Source organism: Oryzias latipes, chromosome 19 (genome assembly GCF_053564925.1).
Source record: "Oryzias latipes strain Hd-rR chromosome 19, Olatipes_Hd-rR_3.1".
In the NCBI taxonomy this organism is placed as follows: Eukaryota; Metazoa; Chordata; class Actinopteri; order Beloniformes; family Adrianichthyidae; genus Oryzias; species Oryzias latipes.
The window spans coordinates 19,538,452-19,561,374 of NC_136255.1; the positions used below are offsets into that span (position 1 = coordinate 19,538,452).

The 22,923-nt window shown below is 37.7% G+C and overlaps 1 pseudogene across 1 annotated transcript; it reads right to left on the bottom strand.

Moving 5' to 3' along the window:
- Positions 1–2,172: 2,172 nt before the first annotated feature.
- Positions 2,173–15,807, bottom strand: LOC101157402 (integrin alpha-M-like; annotated as a pseudogene). The gene is made up of 29 exons (XR_013651509.1): positions 15,643–15,807; positions 13,704–13,806; positions 13,333–13,430; positions 12,498–12,568; positions 12,275–12,389; positions 11,962–12,086; positions 11,540–11,682; positions 10,531–10,675; positions 10,121–10,271; positions 9,873–9,946; positions 9,685–9,799; positions 9,363–9,499; positions 9,022–9,162; positions 8,710–8,931; positions 8,494–8,627; positions 8,153–8,295; positions 7,361–7,515; positions 7,149–7,271; positions 7,007–7,080; positions 4,177–4,492; positions 4,016–4,095; positions 3,862–3,948; positions 3,691–3,757; positions 3,485–3,583; positions 3,272–3,352; positions 3,081–3,191; positions 2,839–2,952; positions 2,652–2,762; positions 2,173–2,534 (listed from the first exon to the last, which is right to left on the bottom strand). The product of XR_013651509.1 is annotated as an integrin alpha-M-like (transcript).
- Between the last annotated feature and the right edge of the window lie 7,116 nt (positions 15,808–22,923).

The window sequence follows — 22,923 nt, forward strand, 5'->3', positions numbered from 1 at the left end:
GACGCGACGCGTCGAAAAAAAAAAACGAACCCGAGGCGTTTTTTTTTTTTGACGCTTTAACGCCTGGCGTTTTTTCGCGTCGGTGTGCACACTCTCGTTGGTGCCCTTTGTTTAGTCACGAGGCGTTAAACGTCGGCGAAAATCGCCGGCGAAATTCGTCCCGGTGTGAACAGGCCTTAAGGCTGGTAGCATGATGTCATGTTTTTTTTTTTTTCGCACATGGGATAGAACGACTGTCCTGTCTTCAGGAGAGGATAACCAGGGTTATGTATTGCTAGATTTTGGGGAACAACATCCTTCCCTCAGTTAGAGTCTGAGTAATAAGGAAGAAAGGCTACTGTTCTAAATGTTAACATTGATTTTCTCAGGTGATCAAATACTTATTTGCAGCAGTACCATACAAATTAATTATTTTACAAAATCATACAATATGATTTCCAGAGATAGTTTTAAATCAGTTTTAAATCACAGTGGATCTGCACCAAAGATGAAAATGTCAGACCCCCTCCATGATTTCTAAGTGGGAGAACTTGCAAAATTCACAGGGGGTTCAAATACTTGTTTCAGTATAGCTACTTGTTCTACTCTACAAAAGTGGTAGCATGTTTAATTGTTCAGATTTAGTTTTTTTTAAGCTCCTTGTAGAACTTCTTGGTGTTTTTTTAAAGCAGTTCGGCTGTTCTTGTTTTTTATTTTTTTGATTAGGTCGTTTTCAAAAAGAAATCTTTTTTGGTTTTTTGGGCATAGTCAGAGCAGCAGTAATTTATATAAACCTCACTTTTTGGTCAAAAGAAAGTTGCACTAGTGCACATGTGTCAAACTCAAGGCCCGCGGGGCAAATGTGGCACGCCGGCCATTTATGTGGCCCGAGAGAGCATAAAAGTTTTTAATTTCTTAAAATAAAAAATAAAGATTGGGTGTGTATTTATTCATATCTAGGGGGAATCTGATTTGAAATATCGGATTGAGCAATTGTACATTAGTTTTTAAACACGGTCCATATTACCTAACTTGACAGAATCAAATTTAAAAGGATTTATGTTAGAGTAACAGGCAAACATATGTTTTCTATGCAACTGTAATTGTCACTTTAAAAATTTATAATAAATAAGTAAAAGAGTTATTTAGCATTAAGGAGTAGTGACATTTTTTTATTACATTTAGTTACATGTATAAGTTATATTTGGCTCTTTGAGGACAACCACTATGCCGATGTGGCCCTCGGTGAAAATGAGTTTGACACCCCTGCACCAGTGGATCTACAAACCACCAGCTCCTAAAGACATGAAAATCATGAACAACACTTTATTTTTAATGTACTTCCATTAAATCACAGTCTATTACATAGGTGCCAGTTTGTGACTCCTTTAGTCTTTGTATTTATTTATTTTTGCTAAAAATCTTCCTAATAAATGCACTATGTGAGTCATGAAGTACGCCTGCTCAAGGCAGAGGGCGCTGGTAATCTCACAGAATGTGACACTGCGGCTAAAGAATAGTAGAATTAGTAGTTGCAAGTCAAGTGAAGCTGCCCAATTGTTCTTTAAAATTGTTTAGCATCAGTTTCTAAATGGAGGATTACGTGTCTAAACTAAGGAATTTGTGGAGACACGTCACTGACAGTGATCTGCATTGAGACAAAGAGACTTTTAAAACTGAAGAAGGAACAGGAACACTTCTACAAACAGGTTTTTCATGTGTTTCTTAAGAAGGACAAACTTCATTTATAAGTAAATGTAAGTCAAAAATAACACATTTGGGGATTTTATTTCTGTACTACATTTTGTACACAGAAGAAAAATGTTGAAACCAAATTTAATACACCTTTTAACTGGTGCCAATCAAATGGTGAATGGGTAACTCTTTGGGGGTTCACATGTTTGTAAATCTGACTGATAACATCAGTGGCTCACCAGCCGTGAACCTCACCTCACTGAAATGGACCTTTGTAATATGAAAGGCAGGATTTTTTCATTTTACTTATGAGGTTTGGTTTGTTTGGTCTTGTTTTGTTTATTCTTGTTCTGTTTTTCATGTGCTTTTCCCTCTTTCCTGTCTCTCCTGATTTCTTTAGTTAAACATCGTCTGTGTATCTAGACATGAAGTGCGTACAAGCATCATCTGGCATCATGTCCATTCTGCTAGGCTTCAAATGAAGTGCTTGTTTCCTTATTTTTAATATTTTTTATTTACTGATTTACTCAATGTAGGCACATTCACTTGCATATTTCGCAAAGTTAAGATAATGCATTTAAGGTGTGGGTAGAAGGACACAATACTTATTTCATTAAAAAAAACTTGCAGCAAAGATACATCCTTTGAAGAAGGAAAATACGTGATTTAGCATAGTTTGCTCAAAAATAAATAAAAGCTAAGCATTAATACAAAGTTCAATGGGTGTTGACATCCACAGCAGATGAGACGAATGGGATTTATGGCTCTGGGGGGGCTCCTGTATCTGGATCTGCATCTGGATCCGCTGCATTTGCATTTTCATTAATCATTTGACTGTATTTGCTCTTAAAGAATCCAGCCTGAAAAAAAAAGGATTTCTGTATGTCCTAAAAAGACTTTTTGCACTTAATACACCTAGAAAAGATATCAATGATCATGTTTTGCTGTTAGCTTTCCTTATCTAAAATGTCTCTCACCTTATAAAGGCCAGCAGTAACCAAGGCCACAAATGCCAACCCTCCCAGAGATCCTCCAACAATCTCTTTAGTGAAATCTGGCTCAGAGTAAATCTCCACTTCTGCTTCAAGCTGAAAGGGGAAGCAACAAAATGTTAAAATCATTTACAAGTGTCTTTTAAATCAAGAACAGAGAATATTCAGTCACCTTGCGAACAGGAGGCTTGTGGGTGGAAGTTGTGGAGAAAAAGATGTACTGATCTTGGTCGTATTCAAGACTGACTGTGCTGATCAGGAGGAATCTGGAGGAAGAAAGTCCAATCTGAGAGAAAGAAAAGAATTCCAGGTTAACCTTTTAGTTCAATTTAAGTAAAACCATACATACTTGCAGGACTACACCTTAGAAAGAATATTTTACGGTATAACAGGGCATCCTTGCATGTTACTTACCTGTTCTATCCACCCAGACGTCAGATTAGCAGAGATGGTATGTGTTATTTTCTCCTGCTTCTCCATGAACCTTCTGCACTTGAATGTCCTGCACGTGGCTACAGAGCAGTCCTGTAGGTGATAAAGGCAAAGAAAGCTGAACTGGAATCCATTTTTAGTCTAATAACAACAATAACAGGTACATCACTTACCACTATTTTAGTCTTCTTTACTTGATCAATAAAGTCAGTGATGGTCGGTGTTTCGTCTTTGACACTTTCACAATCTGGAATCTGAAGGAAGACAGGATTAATCGCTTCATCTAAAGTCATGACGGGAGTCTAAGACTTATTCCTAAGATCAGGGTAAATACTCTTGAACTCTTGAATCTATTATAGTTACCATTTTTGGCTTTAATAGCTCACCTGCAGAGTTTCCCCATCTCCCCAAATGTCTTTGTCTCCGAGTTTTATTGGAACCTCGATCACAACAGTCAGATTTAATGCCCTGAAATTGTTTGTAACCTGAAAAAAATAATTTTAAAGGCTTTAGTCTATGATCACCAAATATATCTAACAGTAAATTAACTTCAAAGTTGAACGTATCCTAATACCGTACATAAGCCATTTACCTCTGCTGATTGTTGGAATGGTTTCTTCAGGTCTTTTCCAAAAGAGAAGTTCCTGTAGATGTGGGACCTAACAAACATTACACAGTTATGTTTTTATTTTTTTTGCTACAACTGTGGATTAATTTTTAGTTTTTCAGTAAACTAGTGAAGTTGAGCTGTGACAAGACGAACCCCTCGATTGTAACCAGAATGCTGTACTTCACATCAATCTCCTTTTTCTTGTAGAGTTCACTCAAAGAGGATTGCTGCTGATTCCCACTGGGAAATTGAACAGCATGTCAGCACATATGTTGGATACATTAATAATATATGATAGGATAAATACCTGGAGGCATTAGCAGTGATGGAGATCTGTCTGCCAACTTGACTGTTGGTTTCAATCCCATAAGAAACTATAAAAATTGCCTTAAAAAACAAAAACAAATAAAACATCAGGTGGAATCTTCCTTTGAATTCATGCTTTGCATTGAAAGAAATGGTCTTAACCTTAGATTTGCTTCTGAAAATTGGTTTATCAACCGTGCAGAGCGTTTTTCCCCGACTTTGACCATCCTCACTGTCTGAAGAGTTGCATTCAATTCTCCCCTGTTTAAAAAAAGACTTCAATCAAAGCTAAATCGAGCGGAAAATGAAAAACTTAAAGCGATCTTGATGTCTTACCTTAATGATGGTGAACTTCCTGTAGGAGATTCCAGCTGGGTATGTGAGAGTAACATGGCTGTTGTATGAGTTTTCCTCCCTGTTCTCCAGTGATACCGTTACATTCACAAGTTCATCGATGCCCACTTTAACCAACGCAGAGCTGACAGAAAAAACAAAATGAACAATACAGCCATCCTCAACCATTGCAAGAAAACATTTTTGTTCAAATCCTGGCTGCAAGATGGATGCTTAACTAGCAGATGTGTGGATTTTGCTAAGCAGAGAAATAAAATCCTCTTTAAATGGATTTTAATCTAACAAGTAAAAATTATCTATTTCTATTTTAAAAACATAATCATAATATGAACGCTGGATGATTTATTTTGAAACATATGCATTTTTCCAAATGTTTTGCCACAGTTTAATTTGATTAATAAAGTTTCTGCTTGTGTTCTCATTTTCAATGTTCAGTTCCAACAACAATTATCTTTAAGACAGACCTGATCAAAAGGGATCATTTACAAAGGATCATAAAAAGACACACTAAACTCATCAATTGTTATTTATTAATTAATTAAAATAGATGTAAGTAGTTTAAACACATTACAAATTACATATGAATTTCACAACATTAACATTTGAAAATCTGTCTATATTTTACAGTCATGAAGCACTTTGATATTTGTTTTGTAGAGAAAAGCCCATTACTACCTGAACATGTCAAAGTCTTTCACCTTCAGTTTCTTTAAAGTTAAAGTAAAGATAAGGACATCAAGTATCTAAATGAATTCCAACTATTATTCATGAACTTTTGAATCTGCAGGAAAACTTTACAATGTCCTTGCTGTAAATGACAGTTCAGCTCAAGTAAAAGCGCAAACCATGAATAACCCTTTGCAAATGAATCATTGTCTGTATATGAGAGCTGGACTGAGTGAGCGTGCAATCAGACATTAGAGATTGCTTACTGCCAGCTCCAAAAAAAAAGTCAAAGTAAGTCGCCATTTTTTCCCAATATGAGCGCTGCTTTGTTGGAACCAGAAATTGCCAGAAAGTAATGATTAGTCTGACTCGGTCTGACTTTCAATGGGAACCACTTTCACCAATCAGAAGTGAGGTTATTGGAAGGCCACAGCCTTACCACTTGAAAGCAGCATAAGAGATAATATGTACAACACTTAGAACATTCAACATAAGAACCACATACTTTTATTGAGACATCTGATTGGCCAGTGTCATGGTGCCTCTGGCAGTCTCTCCTCCCCTTCCCCTCTCTGCTCTGCCTTCCTGATTGGACCCAGCTGTGGACATTCATCTCCTCACCTGCCAGGCTTATTAAGAAGATCCATCTCCAGCATTTCAGTGAAGTTAAGGCTGTGGTGCTACCACCTCATAGACCTTACGACTGCTCCATAGAACTGCTCAACGGTGCTACTCTGCCCAAGGTCAGACTATTTAATTTGTCAGGTCCCAAGAAAGCAGCTATGGAGAGTTACGTCAAGGAGGCAGTTCCAGTGAGACTCCTACCACTTCCACCATCATTTCACCCACCTGCACTGTGCATCAAAACCAGGGTCCAGCAAGCTTAAGGTGGGGAACCTAATCATCCTCCTTGCCCTTTGTTTGTGCCATCTTCCCTTAGATCTGATGTACTTACCTGGGGGCACACGTCACGCATCTCCTGTCACGCCGGATTTCACAGAACCTTTAGTCTTCTGCAACTAAGGTTTCTTCTGGCCATCCATGGAAAAGGATGTCAGGGAGTACCTTGGTGCCCGCACCACCTGCGCCCGTTCCAAATCTTCCAGCTCTCCTCCTTTTGGAATACTTCATCCTCTGCCCATACCAAGTTGACCTTGGTCCCATACAGCAGTATACTTCATTACTTGGCTTCCTCCATCTCAAGGCAACACAGTTGTACTCATTGTCATCAACTGGTTTTCTAAATTAGCTCGTTTCATTCCGTTTCCTCAGTCACCATGGCATTCCTGCGGATATTGTATCTGACCGCGGTCCTCGGTTCAAATCCCAGGTTTGGAAGGCTTTCTGCTCTGCCTTGGGAGCCACAGTCAGTCTCACCCCTGGATACCATCCACAGTCCAAAGGTCATGCGGAGCGGGCGAATAAGGAGTTGGAGGCAGCACTCCAATGCCTTGCTTCACAAAATGTTGATGTTTCCAATCGAGACCTCCTTCGGGCACTCACCACCTCTGTTTATGTCCCAGGAATTCGATTTGGCAGTGCCCTTGGTCCAACACCATCTCCAACGGTGCCAATGCATTTGACGTCAGACCAGGGCTGCTGTCTTGCACACACGGAGAACAAATGCCGCATTGCTAATCATCACAGGGTGGTTGGGGCCCGCTTACCAACCTGGTAAGTGGGCCGGGTTCCAGTGTCTGGGTCTTATGTAGACAACTTGTAATAAAGAAAAATAGAATGACCGAGTAATAGCTGTTTATTTCTCAATAGAAGTCTATGGGACTTTGGCTCCTTGGAGCCAGCGGGTACTTCCTGATTGGAACATGAGTGGAGAGGGGTCACTCAGTCCAGTTCTCATATACAGTCAATCATGTAAATGCACTTTTCCATAACTAAAAACTAAAACGTTCAAGGCAAACTCCTGCCAACCTAAACTACAGATAAAGGTTTTTCCTCCGTATCTTGGCCTCACCTGCTGAAGTTGAAATCCACTTTCAGGTCATCCATACATGTCTGATCAGCGCCACAGTTGATCTCAAACTCCATCTGAAGAAGATCATCAAAACTAAGCACTAAGTTTGGTGGATGTAATGAGAGTTTTTAAGGTCACTGACCGGGTGAAAGGTTGTCATAGATTGATGACCAAGACTTGGTCTAAGATTTGTGCTGGAAGGCAAACCTTCAAATTTAAAACTGAGCTCGTTGTTAAGTGGATTCAGAGCATCTTCTGGACAAGCCTGAAGAAAAAGGAAAATAAATACACATTCAGTTTGGCCACATTGCATTATTTATGTCCGAATGTTGTTTTTATACTAAAAAGTTATACCTGAATGAAAAATTGAATCATGTGGCACTCATCTTTTCTCAAGCCAACTTCAAGTGAGCTAGTCTGATGTCGTTGTTTCTCAGCAATGTAAGCTCGGCTGTTTGGGAACTTTCGGGTGGCATCCAGTGTTAAAGTGTAAGTAATTTTTGCTTGAGCTAAAAAAAAAACCAGATAGGGTTTTTTTAGTCACAGAAAAAAACAACAAGGCTAAGCTTTGGCAAACTAAAAATTAATCAAATTAGTTAAATGCATAAATATTTCATTATTAATGCATATAATGTCTTTTTTATTTATGATATTGTGTGCCTGAGTTACTTTCCTTGTGTCAGATAATGCATTGTTTACTTTAGTGTTGTGATGTGTTTTGTCTTTAGTTCAGCCTGTGTCTTTATCAGAATAAAATAAATGTGTTTTTTTCACTGCTCTCCCTAATTTTTGTAGATTAAATAGATAAAGAAAATATGATGTGGACAAAATTACCACAAAAAGTGAAGTAAGTAGACAAAGTTAATACATGCAATAGATTTCACTGTATGGGTTCAAGTCCCTCTTTAATTTATTATGTGACAAAAGATATGAGAAGACCTGTATATTTGTATATTATGTTGAATAAAAAACGATTTTTTTTGTTGTTGCTTTTTTTATGCTTTAAATAATAATATATTTGTTGGCTTCATCACCTTAGGAATATGTGACTGTTACCCATGCACGCTCACAACTGTCAAAATGTGTGTGTGTGTGTGGGGGGGGGGGGGGGGGGGTATGAATGATAAAAGATGAAGGAAAAACAACCTGTGTCAACAGCAGTTCGTGTTTTCATGATGAAGCAGACTCTGGCTGTGGTTTTCAGATCTTTTGAGCAGTTTTCTTCCTGTGTTGAAATTTTCTCTGGGCTGAAGGTAACAGAAGGTTCCACAGTCACTATAGGTCTGGACCTAAAAAGGCAGAGAGTTGGGAATTATATGACAGTTGAGCAGAATAAAAGGTGATAGAGGTAAATCAACATTTTACTTTATGTTAAAATTAAACAGTGAGCTTCTACTGGAGACATATGGTGGATAATCTTGTCTCAACTTTTTTTCTCCTCTGCCTGCACCTTTAGCAAAGGTGCAACACCTCACAGAAGAACTCACCTGAGAAAAACTACTGTGCCCTTAGAACCCACCACTAAGTCAGGCAGTCTGTCACCACTCTGATCAGAAGACCACTGAGTGAAGGAGACGCCAAAGAACTTCAGTCCTGACTGCACTTCAGAAGCAGCGATTCTCTGTGAGATGGAGATTCTGTGTTAAAAGAACAAGTCAGCTGGACGCAGTTTCAGAAACCTTCAGTTCATGGATATGACTCACCTGTGAATAGGAAGGATTGATACTTTTGTCCCGTGAACCGTGGAATATGTAAATACTGCCTTGACCATCATCCTCTAAAGGTGCTCCAACTGCTAGATCATTAAATGTATCCATGTTCAGATCAGGCAGAACAGCGAGAGCAGATCCAAACCGTCCCTTGGTTGTTGGATGTCCTCTTAATATGGTTTGTGAGGATGGTCTTTCAAAGGAACACTCTATGTTCTGGTCGTAGGAGCAGATAAAACCATTCATGGAGGACAAGACAAAAATGACCATATCAGCATATTCATGTGATTTTTAAATGTTGCTTACCAACAGAACTATTGTGCAGACATAGACTCGTCCTTCTCTGTCAGCCTCCTTATACATCGGAGAAGATATGAGGATCAGATCAGAGAAGCTGTCATTATCCACATCCATGGCACAAAGCACTGCGCCAAAATATTCCCCAGCCTGAAACCACAAGAAGGAAAGGTTTTGGTTTAGGAATTTTAATACGTTTTGTTTTGTTTTTCCTTCGTAAACTAAATATCTAGTTTTATCAAATTAATCATGTTTACGTAATCCCAACCCTATTCTAGGTTAAGACCAGATGTGCTTGTGTGTGGGGGTTGATATGTCCACATTTGATTAGGATTGGTTGTAACACATACCTGTAGTGTGCTGGGGTTGATTACTTGTTTAAATGTGTCCCCAGAAACCACCTCTACAGCTCCTCTGTGCTGATATCTTGGACCCCCCAAAATTGTCAGTGCACCTCTAGTAGTCGTAGCAACCGCCATGGAGTAACCTAAAATTCAACAGTTTAGTAAACATTAAAGTTTTGCAGTCACAAACTGCTGACATTTAATTTTTTGTTCTCTGCTCACACATTTCCACTGAAAATATTTGAGATAATTGGAACTTTAAAAAATGTCAAAAGAAAAAAAAAAACTTAAACAACTTTGCAGATATAAAACTTTGTGTTCAACTTACCAAGATAACTGTCAGGCTCCATTTTCTCAGACCCATAGGACACACTCGCGCTGTTGTTGTATCTCTTATAACCTCCCTTCCACTGGTTGGCACCAACAATTCCCATCTGAATTCCCTGTGGATGAAGATGTGTTTAGTGACATTTCTTCTGTCATACTTTTATTAAAATGTCTAGTTCCGATGATCACCATAGGCCCGTAAGCAGCACTAAAGCCCTCCTGGGACATTTCCATTTTCAGTGTGTTTCCACCAGTCTGAGATCCTGTTAAGCCAAAATACATAACTTTAGATTTCTCAACACAATATAATGGAGAAATTCCATAAGTACAAGGAAAAGTTAAGACATTCTACATTTCAAGTTTTGTTGTGAGAACTATGGCAAACTGAGAATACATAAAGTTAGATTTAGATTTGTAATATTAAATCTTAAAAGTACCTTCAATGGGAAAAATCTGTGATTGCAAAGTTTCTCTTATGTTCTCAAGTGCCTGAAAGCTCTCTACTTGAAACACATGCTTTTGTTTTGGGTCAGATGCAATCGAGTAAAGCTCGTCTTTTCCTGTAGAGGACTTGAATGCACTGCCCACCTAGAAAGATAAAAAAATGTTTGAAATTAACTTTAAAGAAATCCATGAGTGTAACATTTTTCTGTAGAGACCCTTTAGAAAGTTGATGCCAATCCCTTTGGATTGGCATCAACTTTTTTTTAAATGTCACTATACTCAAAATGTCACTATACTCAAATTTTGTTATGCAAAAGTGGCCTAAATAATAATAAACTCTATTTAATTTTGACGTAAAAAATTGTTAAATTTGAATAAAACCAACCAAATGAAGTTAACTTACCCCAATAGCATAACGAACAATATTTTTTGTCTTAGCGTCGTCTATTGCTGATGGCAAATTTTCAGGGTAATCCGATTTTCCATCTGTAATAACTATCAAAATTTTATCCACATTGGATGCAGACACGCCAGAGAAAACTTCCCTCCTGTTAAAAAAAGATCTTGAGAGTTAAAACGTTTTTAATGGAACATTTGGAGAGAAAAAATGTTTACGTTTTTATTTTCAATGTATTAGTTTAACTTGAGGGACTTGATCTTAGCCCCTTAATTCCAGTGACTCTGAATGCTTCTCCACCACCGTCATATGTGACCTAACCAATGCGACTTTGGAAAACATTTCCATAAAAACACCCCTCAACCTTGTGGACAGCCTTCCCACAAGAGTTGAATGTGTAATAGCTGCAAAAGGTGGCCTGTCATCACATTGAATTTAAGAATTGGATGGCACCTCAGGGCATATGCGAGTCAAGGAAGGTGAGCGAATACTTTTGGTGATAGTGTATTCTGAAATAAACCAATTCCAAACCACATTTATAGTTTTCTGAAAAATCTTAATAAATGTGCAACATTTATTTCAAAGATGCTTAAATGAAAAATGTTACAGTTTGGAGCTTATCTGATTTTCCAGAAAAGTACATCTGTACCAAAGGTGACCCTTTTTTTCCTTTGATTACTTTGGAAAATGCAGTTTTGGCTTATTTTAATGAAAAAAAATTCTAAGATCCTTAGCATAGAATCTGTGCCAACAGTGACTCTACAATAAAACATTATCTGTTTTATTTATATGATTTTAAAATCATATAAATAATTTTAAAATAAAACATATTTACTCAAAATATTTAAAGGTATTCAATTGTTCACTGCTGAAAAATGGCCTGGTATTGCAGTTATGTCTCTTTACAGTACTTTTACCTTTTAAATTTGAATACAAGCAAGCATGCTAAGTCCATTTCTGTTGTTACAATTCAAATAAAAGGTATGCATTGCAATAAGATTACAAAGGTACTTACACAATTTTCTTGATGGCCTCAGCTGTATATGTTCTGCCACCCAGCTGCCTTATATTGTCAACTTTTATCTCCCAGTCTTTGGGGGAATATGTTGTAAAGTTAAAGTAAATTGTATATAAATTAGAAAACTGGGCAACTGCAAACTGCAAAGAAAAAATACTATAGATTACTTAAAGCTGAAACTGAGATGCATTTAAAAGAAAAACTACAAAAAGAACAACAAAATACTGCTGAAGTAGTGTTACTCCAGACAAAAAATCAGAGACCTTAAATTTAACAAAACTTTGTATTTTAGGGTACAGCATGTGGACGGTTTTGAGAAGACATGTTTCTGTGAAGGTTTAAAATTGGATTACCTATGCTGGTATTAAAGAAACTAATAAAGGTAACTGAAATGCTGAGATTTTGTGTCTCTGACTTGCCTTTGCATCTTCTTGTTGAAGTGAACTGATTATTTTTGTCACAAATTCCTTCATTTTAGAAAAGTCTGTTCCAGAAACACTGCCTGAGCCATCCAATAGAAATGCAATGTTTGCTTTTTTACATTCTATTGAGAAAAAGGAAAGAAAGTAAAATGGTTAGACAGTCCTCCACACTTTTATGATTTATATTGTACTTTACGTCAAGGGTGTGTTTTTGATTTTTTGGTTTATCAAAAGAATAACTGATTTAGTTTTACACTTGGGATGTTGTCATTATGAATGTGATGTGTCTGGCTTTGCAAGTAATACTTACGCGGAAGAACAGATGGAAAACGGCGTGTCACTCGGTTATATCTGTCCAACTCGATGCACACGCCATTATACATGGTAATATGTTTGCATGCAGTGGGAATGGTTGGGCCACACACCTGAAATGGGAAGAACGCACACAAATAAATTTAACTGTAGTCTTCTCTTTAGTTATTTAAAAAATAAATATATATTTTTTTGAAAAATCAATGCTTTTAATGAATCACCAAAGTGTTCTGTGTAGACGGATCACTTGTCATTGTCAAACCGAGGGACATGTTAACTACCAACATTCCATCTGTAAAAAAAAAAAAAAAAGTTTTTGAATAATTTTAAGCATATTTGGCTAATTTTAATCCACAATTCCCAGAGTTGAAGCACGTTTTACCCAACTTCCCATTCAGCAGAAGCACATGCTATAAAGGTTATAGTATGTCTGCTCTTATGCTTTAAGCTAATGATTGTGTCCCAAATGCTTGAGAAAATACATTCATGTGTAAGATGTTCACCTTTCATATTATCTATACTCATGAATTTCATAAATGATCTGTACTTGGACTGGCAAAGTATAAATACCTCTAATTAGAAGCTACAAAGCAGGTTATGATTGTTAAATAAAAATAGTTATAAGGCAAGGCAAAGCGAGTGCTTCACAAAACTGGAAAAATGCATTAGAAATCAAAATACATAACAGTGCAAAGATTAAAAACATACATAATCATTATAAAATGTACTTTAAAAGAAAGTAAAGATTACATAAGTCGGCTTCCTACCACTCTATTTCAAGCAATTAATCAATAATACAAGCATAAAAGGCGTAATTAAGAGCAATTATAATGGCTTTTTTTACTTACATGTGTCTGTGGATGTATATACTGTTATTTTTAAAACTTTCATTTTCCAACAAGTCACAATTAATCATCCAAAGTTTAATAAACATATGTCTAGAACTATGTCTTTTTGGTCTGCCTTTGTAGTTTTTGTTTTGATCACTTTATCTGTTTTAATCAAATCCAAAGGTAAAAACTTTATCCTATTATTGATGAAAGCATTTTTACGTACCTGAAATGTTCTCAGTTACACATCTACTGTGTGAGCATTTCAATATACTTCCTCTTCGATCTCTCTGGTTTTGTTGAAGAGGCGCACCAACAAGCAAACTACGGGAACAGGGAAAGTATTTAGGTGTTAGGATGATGTGGGGTTTTTTCTTAACAAAGGTTTCTCATACAACGTATTTTATTGTGCTTAGACTTGATGCAAAACCTTTGTCACCGCAGCAATAACCACTTCAACAGATACACCTGCTGTCTTTGAACTGAAGAGTTCAAACTTGGAAAAAATATCATAACTTTTGATGAATCAAAATTGAAGGAATAGTGACTGTAAGTGCAGAATTAGCACATCTTATAAATGTTAAGATTTGAACTTACTCTGATTGCCTTAGCACCATCTGGTGGCCAAAACCCGCATCTCCTGAACTCAGGGACTTCCAAGCCACAGGATCGACATTGAAACAAAGTGCAGCTTCTAATACTAATGAAGAAAGAAGAATTTTAGATATTAGGAATTTCACCTATAAATGTAACCAATACATATTTGTTCATTTGTTAGATGTAAAACTTTTAGCATTTCTTTGCTTTTCTCTTGTTCTTTTACTTTTAAAAAATACTTTGAAAAGCCAAAATAAAATACTTTAACTTATTTATATACTTATACATGAAACATCTCATGGATGCACTGGGACGCATCCTCAGTGATGTATCCTGAGGTCATCGGATGTTAAAAAATATGAGTGTACTAATCCATGTTCATTTGTCCATGTTTATAAAAAGAGAACCAATTCTTTGTCCTGCTGTTGAAATATTCATATGTTCATGTGATATTTCAACTATTTTTTGTATACTTTGTAATATGATAGTATGTTTTATCCAGGATAATAGTTTTTATGAGATAATTTTTGTCTACTATTATTGATTTGATTTATTCATATTAATTTTAGTTTTATATTTGTTTCTAAAGTCCAGTGTTTTCCTCCACACCAGCGAATGAGGGTCTTTGCAGGGGGGTCTTAGGTCTGGCTGCCTTCTTTAGTCGGGGACAGTCGACCCTGTGGTGATGTCCTCTGTGATCTTGACTGGGGGGTCACTGGTGTGGACAGATCCCTAAAAGCTCAGGGCACCAGCTCACTGGCCTTGTGGTACAGTGTCCATCGTGAGACTAGGAGGTTGTGAGTTCAAATCCAAATCATTCTGGTATTTGGGACATTAAGCAGTAAGGGGTCAAATCAGTTAAATGCAGAGAACAAATTCCTCGCAGGTGTGGAGCAGAGGGCCTTTAAATTTATTTTCATTTTCTCACTACAGCTTCAAGCATTAAAGTGTTTTTTTTATTTCTATTATTACTTCAATTGTTTATTTTCTGTATGTGTGAGAAAATGCTTCCTGCTCTTGTCTCAGAAGGTTTCAGCTATTTATTCTCTCTATATTTGTCAGTGAGACTGACACAATCTCCTTCTCAGCGTCCCATCATTTCCCCTCTCCCTTCTTCTTTGCACGGCATCATTTCCCCAGCAGTTAGATTAATGGCTGTTCTGTTAGTCTTTTTCGGTAATAAAGTTTGACAGAAACAACTATCAGCCTTGGATGAGTTTCCACGGTGAAAAACATTGTAAAAAAAAAAGGAAGGAAAAACAAATCGTTTTTTTTTTTTTTCATTTACTCAATGCTTATTCTGTCAATAACGAAAATTTTGTCAGCTTTAGTAATAAAAAATCTTACAATTTCTTTCAATTTCAGTTCATTTTTAGTTTAAGGATTGCAAAAATGACAACTCCCTACTTTCATGGGGACATGTGGAAGACCATCGTATTTTATTACTGCTCTCGTCCTCATTTTTCTTTTTGAATAAACAATTTTCGCCGTCTTTTCAACAGCCTAAACTAAATAAAAGCCCAGTAAAGGGGTCAATAATAGTATTTTTCATTGTTACTAGCATTTTAGGGTCATAACTGTGCTTTGCTGTGCATAAAAATCCTTTTCTGTTGGTAATATATACATTGTCCACAGCTTTTAAAAAAAAAATGACGTAACATTTAATCCTTGGGGGATTTTGAATTTAATGGACTTTAAAATTTTGAAAGAAAAAGGCAGAATCTTACACAGTCAGGGGGGTTAATGCTCAGATGATTACTTAGGAAAAGAAGAACTGAAATTTCTAGCTGTGATAACACAATGACCACTAACTGTCATTGAAAATTGATGCTCTTGAATAACGGGAACAAATGTTGGAGATAAAAACTAAAGTAAAATGTAATTTTCAAGCTTGTAGTTAAAGTTTTTCAGGTAGAATATAAAAAAGAAAAAGTCTTACCAAACCAGATAGGAGTTGCAAAAAGTATCCAGTCCATTGTGTTACTGTCATGGATAGTAACTGTGAAGTGTGACAAATCCTCTGGGGTCAACTTTGCTTTGAAGCTGCAAAGTTATCTGGCTTCTATTTCAGACAGTATGAAGGAGGTGATGTTGAAAGCAGAATGCAGAAATGTCAGAGGACAGCACATATTTAAACTAAATGTATAGGTGGAGTCACAATACTGACACCATCAAGATTTTTTTTTCATCCACCACAGAGAGAAAAGCATAAGTGGGTTAGTTTAGTTTATTAAGAAGTTAACACATGTAAAAATAAAAATCTAATTATAGCAACAAAAAAAAACTTTGAGGGACAATTATGTAGTCATCTAACTAAACTTAACAATAATTCATCAAAATATTTAAAAATTAAAATTTGATCATCTAATTTCTAAATAATCCCTTTCGGGTCTTGGGGTTGCTGGAGCCTATCCCAACCACTGCTGTCAAAGGTCAGAGCTCTGTCTCCTCCTCTGGTCATCACCCGTCGCCAGAATTCTAAGTCCATTTATCTCCCAGCAACCCACCCTTAGCTTTGTAGACTTTTAGCTGAGCTAATAAACCTGCTGCAGTGGGATCCAGCCGTCTGCTGTTCTTGTGTCAACTGTTAAAATAATATCAGTTAAAATACTTTACATCTAAAATAACAACTTGATTATTCTAGATTTTAACAGTGTCTTATGTAATATTTGCAATACATTTTTCTCAAAAAACTTTTTTTTTTCAATTGGATTGATACATTTTCATTTTCAATAGTTTGTTTTTCAGAGGACACAGGGTAACAAACGAGTGCATGGTTCAAAACAGAAGCTCTGTCCGGCCTCAAGTGATAACCACTCAAGTTGAAAGTATCAACTCTTTAAAAAAAGTGTGCATTTCAAAGTGTTTTCACAACGGATGCGTTTAGCAAACAGAGTTGATACTGCACCTACAGGAAATTAGTTTATGGTCGATGACCAACAGCTTCTTGCAAGTTTTTAAAGTAAGAAAAAGTTTTTTCCACTTTTTAAACTTTCATATAAGAACTACAAACTTTTATCAAAAGTGAAAAAGTGGCTTCACATGACCAAAAATTAAAAATTAATGTAAACATTTGCCTCTCTTTAGTGAAATTGGTTTCAAATTTAACAAAGTAGAGACAATTTCCATTTTTTTTATTATAAACAATGGAAACAAAGTATTTGCTTATATATTTAAAATTAAAACTTCAGAATCCTAATATGTTTATTTATAAACCCGTTTATATATCGCCAGGACGGTCAGTTCTGCGAACATGAATTGTGTTTTTTTTTTGCCTAACTATGTGTAAAATGTGAACCATAATTCTAAACCTGTTGGAAATCTCCACATGACCAGTGGACGAGGCACACCCAGATGCTGGAACCCGGAAGGAAGACACAGGTAAGTGAGTGGGTAAGTAATAGGATTTATTTTGATGCGGCGTGGTAAGGAGTCATGGCGTGGCTGGAGTTCCAGCGTTTACAGGATGCGTTGCGTGGCGTTTTCTCAGGAGTTTCAGGAACGTAGCGGCTGCTTGTGGGAACATCTGACTCAGGTGACACTCCTGGCTTGAAGTTCTGAGGCAGGAGAACAAAGTTAGTGTGGAACCAAAACATAGGAACCAGACATGAGTCTAAAGACCAGACTAGGCACCATCAGGGGCAACGAACTGGCAAAGAATGCTGGAACTGTGTCTCCTTATGAAGAGCTGAGGCTTGATGAGGTGAGTAGTCACAGCTGGTAGAGTCAGGTAGCAGAGCAGAGAGGGGAGGGGGAGGAGAACTTACAGAGGCACCATGACACTCCAATCATGATGACAAAAAAGCCCCTATTTACAATCTACAATTCTATTTGTGAAGGTCAAAGGACAAGCTCCAAGACATTTTCTCCTCAATTTTGGAGGAGGGGGGGGGGGGGGTAAGGGCAAAGAAGAAAGGGGGGAAATCTTGAGGAGGATTACAGAGGTGGTGGTGGTGGTGCCGTACATTCATTAAGCAAAAAGATGCTGGTGGATCTCATCGTTACTGTCTAGTGTGAATGTTAGTCAAAAGGGGCGGGGCCTGTCCATACATACTTACAGTACAGACCAAAAATTTGGACACACCTTCTCATTCAAAGAGTTATGGGTTTGGAAACAGCTGTGATGCCAATTAGAGGACAAACCTGAGTTCATCATGACCCCCCCTGGACAGTTCTCAGTCTTTTATGGAGGTACCATAATTTTTGTCCAGCCCTATTTCATTTTTTTAAATTCTGTTAATCAACAACTCAAAAGCAATTGCTGATTTTGATTATTTAATTTTCAATAAATTTTAATTTATTATTACTTTTGAACGTTTCATGTAATTTCAGTGAGCATAGTGGACTTTCTTGCTGTAACTGAGGGGTACCAACTGAACCATCATGGCTGCCACAGCATCTTGCAGCAGCATTCTGCTCCATCTGGCATCTGTGGTGCAGTGGTAGGGTGGTGGGCTCACGATTGTAAGATTGAAGGTTCAATTCCCGCCTTGCATGCCCATGTGTTTTACTTTTTAAGTTATAAAGTTTGTTCACAGATGGTTCCGCTCGTTCCTGCTTCAAGGAAAGGAGGAAGTGAAAGCAGCTTCTGTCTCTCCCCCTCCTACAGTGCTTGTGTCACTTGAGTCACGGGAGGTGACCAAATTAGAAAGAAAAAGATAAATTTCTCCTTTTTTTGTTTTGAGTTCCTCAAATGATTTCAACTTTGTTAGTAACTTTAACAAGACAAAAGAACACAGTAACTAAAAATTATGAAAACAATATGGCGTCAGTTTTTCAAAAGAAATGTAAAAAACACAAATCAATTTGCTATTGTTTTTATTGCAGCTTGTGAATAAAGCCATGAACACATACATGGCAGACAAAATCATATAAGAGGGTTAACTCTCACCTCACCAGTTGAGACGTCACCAAAGACCATCCAGCCCCAGGCATGGAGAATCTCATAATCCAAAGCACACTACATCATCAGTAAAACACTGTGGAGGCAGTGTGATGGTCTGGGCGTGCATGGCTGCTAGTGACACTGGGACATTAGTGTTTATTGATGACGTGACACAGGTCAGAAGCAGCCCAATGAATTCTGAGGTGTTCAGAGACATACTGTCTGCGCAGATCCAGGTGAATGCAGCCAAACTAATTGATTTGACAATCAAAATTACACAAAAAAGCTCTTCATGTATGGTATATTTCAAATTGATGTACAATGTAGAATTAAGAAAGAACATAAATGAAAATTCTAGTGTGCTTTTATTTTAATTATGTAAAGTCACTCTGATCATCTTTTGATCTTTTTTAAGTCTTCCCAGTGGTCTTTTAATTATAGTCATGTTGTTGTTGGACAAAATTTAAAAAACTGTGTTCTAGGATATTGTTTCTTAAGAGCGGCGGGAGTTAATCAGAAATTCTTCTCTGAGTTATGGCTGGTACTGTTGGTGGGGAGTAAGCCTGCGCTCATTTCCCATCATCCCTTTGTTTACACTTTCTCCCACTAGTTTACAGCCCCTCACAACCCCAACCTACAGTGGGGGAGAAAACAGTTGGTACCCCTCAGTTAAACAAAGAAAGTCTACAATGCTCACGGAATTGACTTGAAACGTTCAAAAGTAACAATAAATTACAATTGATTGAAAATTAAATAATCAAAATCAGCCATTACTTTGGAGTTGTTGAGTAACAGAATTATTTAAAAAAAAACTAATGAAATAGTGCTGGACAAAAATGATGGTACCCATAACTTAATATGTTGTTGCACAACCTTTTGAGGCAATCACTTCAATTAAACGATTTCTGTATTTGTCAATGAGCCTTCTGCACCTGTCCACAGGTGCTCCAGTTGTCTCAGTTTTGATGGGTGTCTTCTCCAAATGACATGTTTCAGCTCCTTCCACAGATGTTCAATGGGATTCAGATCTGGGGTTATAGAAGGCCACTTCAGAATAGTCCAACACTTTTCTCTTAGCCATTCTTGGGTATTTTTGGCTGTGTGTTTTGGATCGTTTTCCTGTTGGAAGACCCATGACCTGCGACTGAGACCAAGCTTTCTGACACTAGGCAGCACATTACTATCCAGATTGCCTTGATAATCTGGAGATTTCATTTGACCTTGAACAAGACACCCTGTGCCAGATGCAGCAAAGCAGCCCCAAAACAGAATTGAGCCTCCTCCATGTTACACAGTAGGGACAGTGTTCTTTTTGTTGGATGCTTCATTTTTGAGTCTACCAACATAGAGCTGATGTGCCTTACCAAAAAGCTCCAGTTTTGTCTCATCTGTCCAAAGGACATTTTCCCAGAAGCTTTGTGGCTTGTCAACATGCATTTTTACAAATTCCAGTCTGGCTTTTTTTATAAGTTCCTTTCAACAGTGGTGTCCTCCTTGGTCGTCTCCCATGAAGTCCACTCTGGCTCAAACAACGAGGAATGGTGCGATCTCACACTGATGTACGTTGATCTAGGAGTTCACCTTTAATGTCTTTGGAGGTTGTTCTGGGCTATTTGGATACAGTTCCAACTATCCGTCTCCGCAATTTGTCATCAATTTTCCTCTTCCAGCCTCGTCCAGGGAGGTTGGCTACTGTCCCGTGGGTCTTAAACTTCTGAATAATATCTGCCACTGTCGTCACAGGAACTTCCAGCTGCTTAGAGATGGTTTTATAGCCTTTACCTTCACGATGATTGTCTATAATTTAGTTTCTAATGTCCTGTGACAATTCTCTCCTTTGCTGTCTGTTGTCCATGTTCAGTGTGGTAAACAACTTTTCCCCAAACAGCAACGTGACTATTTGTCTCCCTTTAAATAGGCAGACTGACTGATTATGGCAGGGGTGTCCAAACTACAGACCCGCGGGCAAACTGCGGCCCGCGGGTCTGTTTTTATTGGCCCGCAGCAAATTTTGAAAATATAATTGAATGGCGCTTGAGCTGAACTCTGTTGCACTTCTCAGTTTCAACACTAGATGGAATCGTTCACAGAGAGGTGCTTCTCCACTAAAAGAAAAAAATGCAAAGACGAATATTTACGAGTCACCAGAAATTGCAGCACCGAAGAAACTCAAGATAGCAAGTGAATGTAGAAGATTTAAAACACGGTGGGAAAATGAATATTATTTAGTGCTTCTCAAACTGTTGGGCGCGCACGAAGCGATGCCAGGGGGGCCGCGCGGTAGTGGCGGTTTTAGGCACAGGTAATACGGGCAATTGTCCGGTGCGCAAATTTAACATGGGAGCGGCGGTGGTGACAGCGGCTCAGTGCTTGGAAATATATCTGTTCCACTACTGGGTTCCTATTGTCTGTTCTATTAGAGTTTTTAACAGCATGAAGCTTTTGAATCCCCGTCCCTACAGCTGCTCCCGTCTGTGTCACACGGGGCTGTGCGAGAGAGAACGAAAGGGGAGGGGTGGTGTGGCCTCTGTCTGCCAGGTGAAACGGGGCACGCGCACCACTGCTAGCGCTGCCTGTTGCGCAACACCAGGATCACCGCGTGCCTTTAGATTCCTCAGCTCATGCTAATAATGTCATTCTTTATGAACTATTGTAGACATTTTAATGACGTCTTTATTTTCCATCTAGAGATAGACAGAGATAGTGAACCTAAAAGGTGAAGAAAATGCATTATGAACTAAGGAAAAAGTATTCAAAAGAACTTTTGTTTTGGAATTTATTTGTTCATAGCTGCATATTTTGTCACAGAGTGTAATTGTAGAATGAAGTTTTTTTAAATTGTAGAATGAAGCTTTTTAAATTGTGTGCGTTAAGTGTTAAAATTGTCCTCGGTCACCCATAAGCCCTTTTTTCGGTCTACTTTTCTGAGAAAACAGTCGACTCTTTATAATCTACAAAATCGTGCAGTCTGCCAGTCAACCACACTAACGGCTACATATGTAAAGATCTGCTGGCTTCAGCTGCTCAATAAACCGTTCTGAACTGCCTGGTTGGAATGAGGTTTCATTGTCTGAGTGAATGTTTCATTTTGACGTGCGCTTCTTTAATGTGGCACAGATCAGCATTACTGCTCCCACTGAGAGCAATGTTCTTCACATTATAGGTGAGTTAGAAATACACAGTAATTATGTGTCAATAAGTCACCTCCTGTGTGCGGCCCGGACCTTTGCTCATTTTTCTGTATTTGGCCCTCACCAAAAAAACTTTGGACACCCCTGGATTATGGGTTTGAAAACAGCTGTGATGTCAATTAAAGGACATACCTGAGTTCATCATGACCCCCCCTGGGCAATTAGTTCTCAGTCTTTTACAGAAGTACCATCATTTTTGTCCAGCTCTATTTCATTAGTTTTTTTTTTAAATAATTCTGTTACTCAACAACTCAAAAGCAATGGCTGATTTTGATTATTTAATTTTCAATCAATTTTAATTTATTGTTACTTTTGAACGTTTCAAGTCATTACAGTGAGCATTGTAGACTTTCTTTCTGTAACGGAGGGGTACCAACAATTTTGTCCACCACTGTATGTACATAAGCACTGCAGCACTCCAGGCGTACATTTTTGAGCCAGATGGCAGCTCTGATAAGGAAAACGAAGACATACATGGATATATTTGTCTGCAAGTGGATGCATCAGAATGGATGGGAGCAGGAAACTTGTGGCCAGTTAATTGTAGTTAGCACATAACAAAAACAAGCATTTCATTCTTTGCGCTTGATTCAGAACAATTTGAATAAGTAAATACTCAGTAAAAGCAGTTTTAAGCTTAATTTTCTTTATATACAGTACAGACCAAAAGTTTGGACACACTTTCTGATTCAGAGTTTTCTTTAATTTCATGACTATGAAAATTGTGGAGTCACACTGAATACATCTAAACTATGAATCTAACACATGTGGAATTATTTACATAACAAAGAAGTGTGAAACAACTGAAAATATGTCATATAGTGGGTACATCTTGAAGAAGGTTAGACACACAACAACAAAAATACACACAATTCGAGAAGTTACTGAGGTCAATGCAGCCGAGCGCCCTTTGATGACCTGCGCCAGCGCACCTTTGTAAAGCATGCAGATGGTCCATCTGGGGTTCGGGGTTGGTGGCAAATAAAAGTTGATACAACAAAAAAATAATGTCTTTTGTAAACGTCATTTTTTTGTTAAAGGAAAGTTGCACTATATGTTCTCTTCTGGAATGGTAGACCCTCCAATAAATACAAAACCACCAGGTCCTAAAGACTTGAAGATCATGAAAGACACATGATTTTTA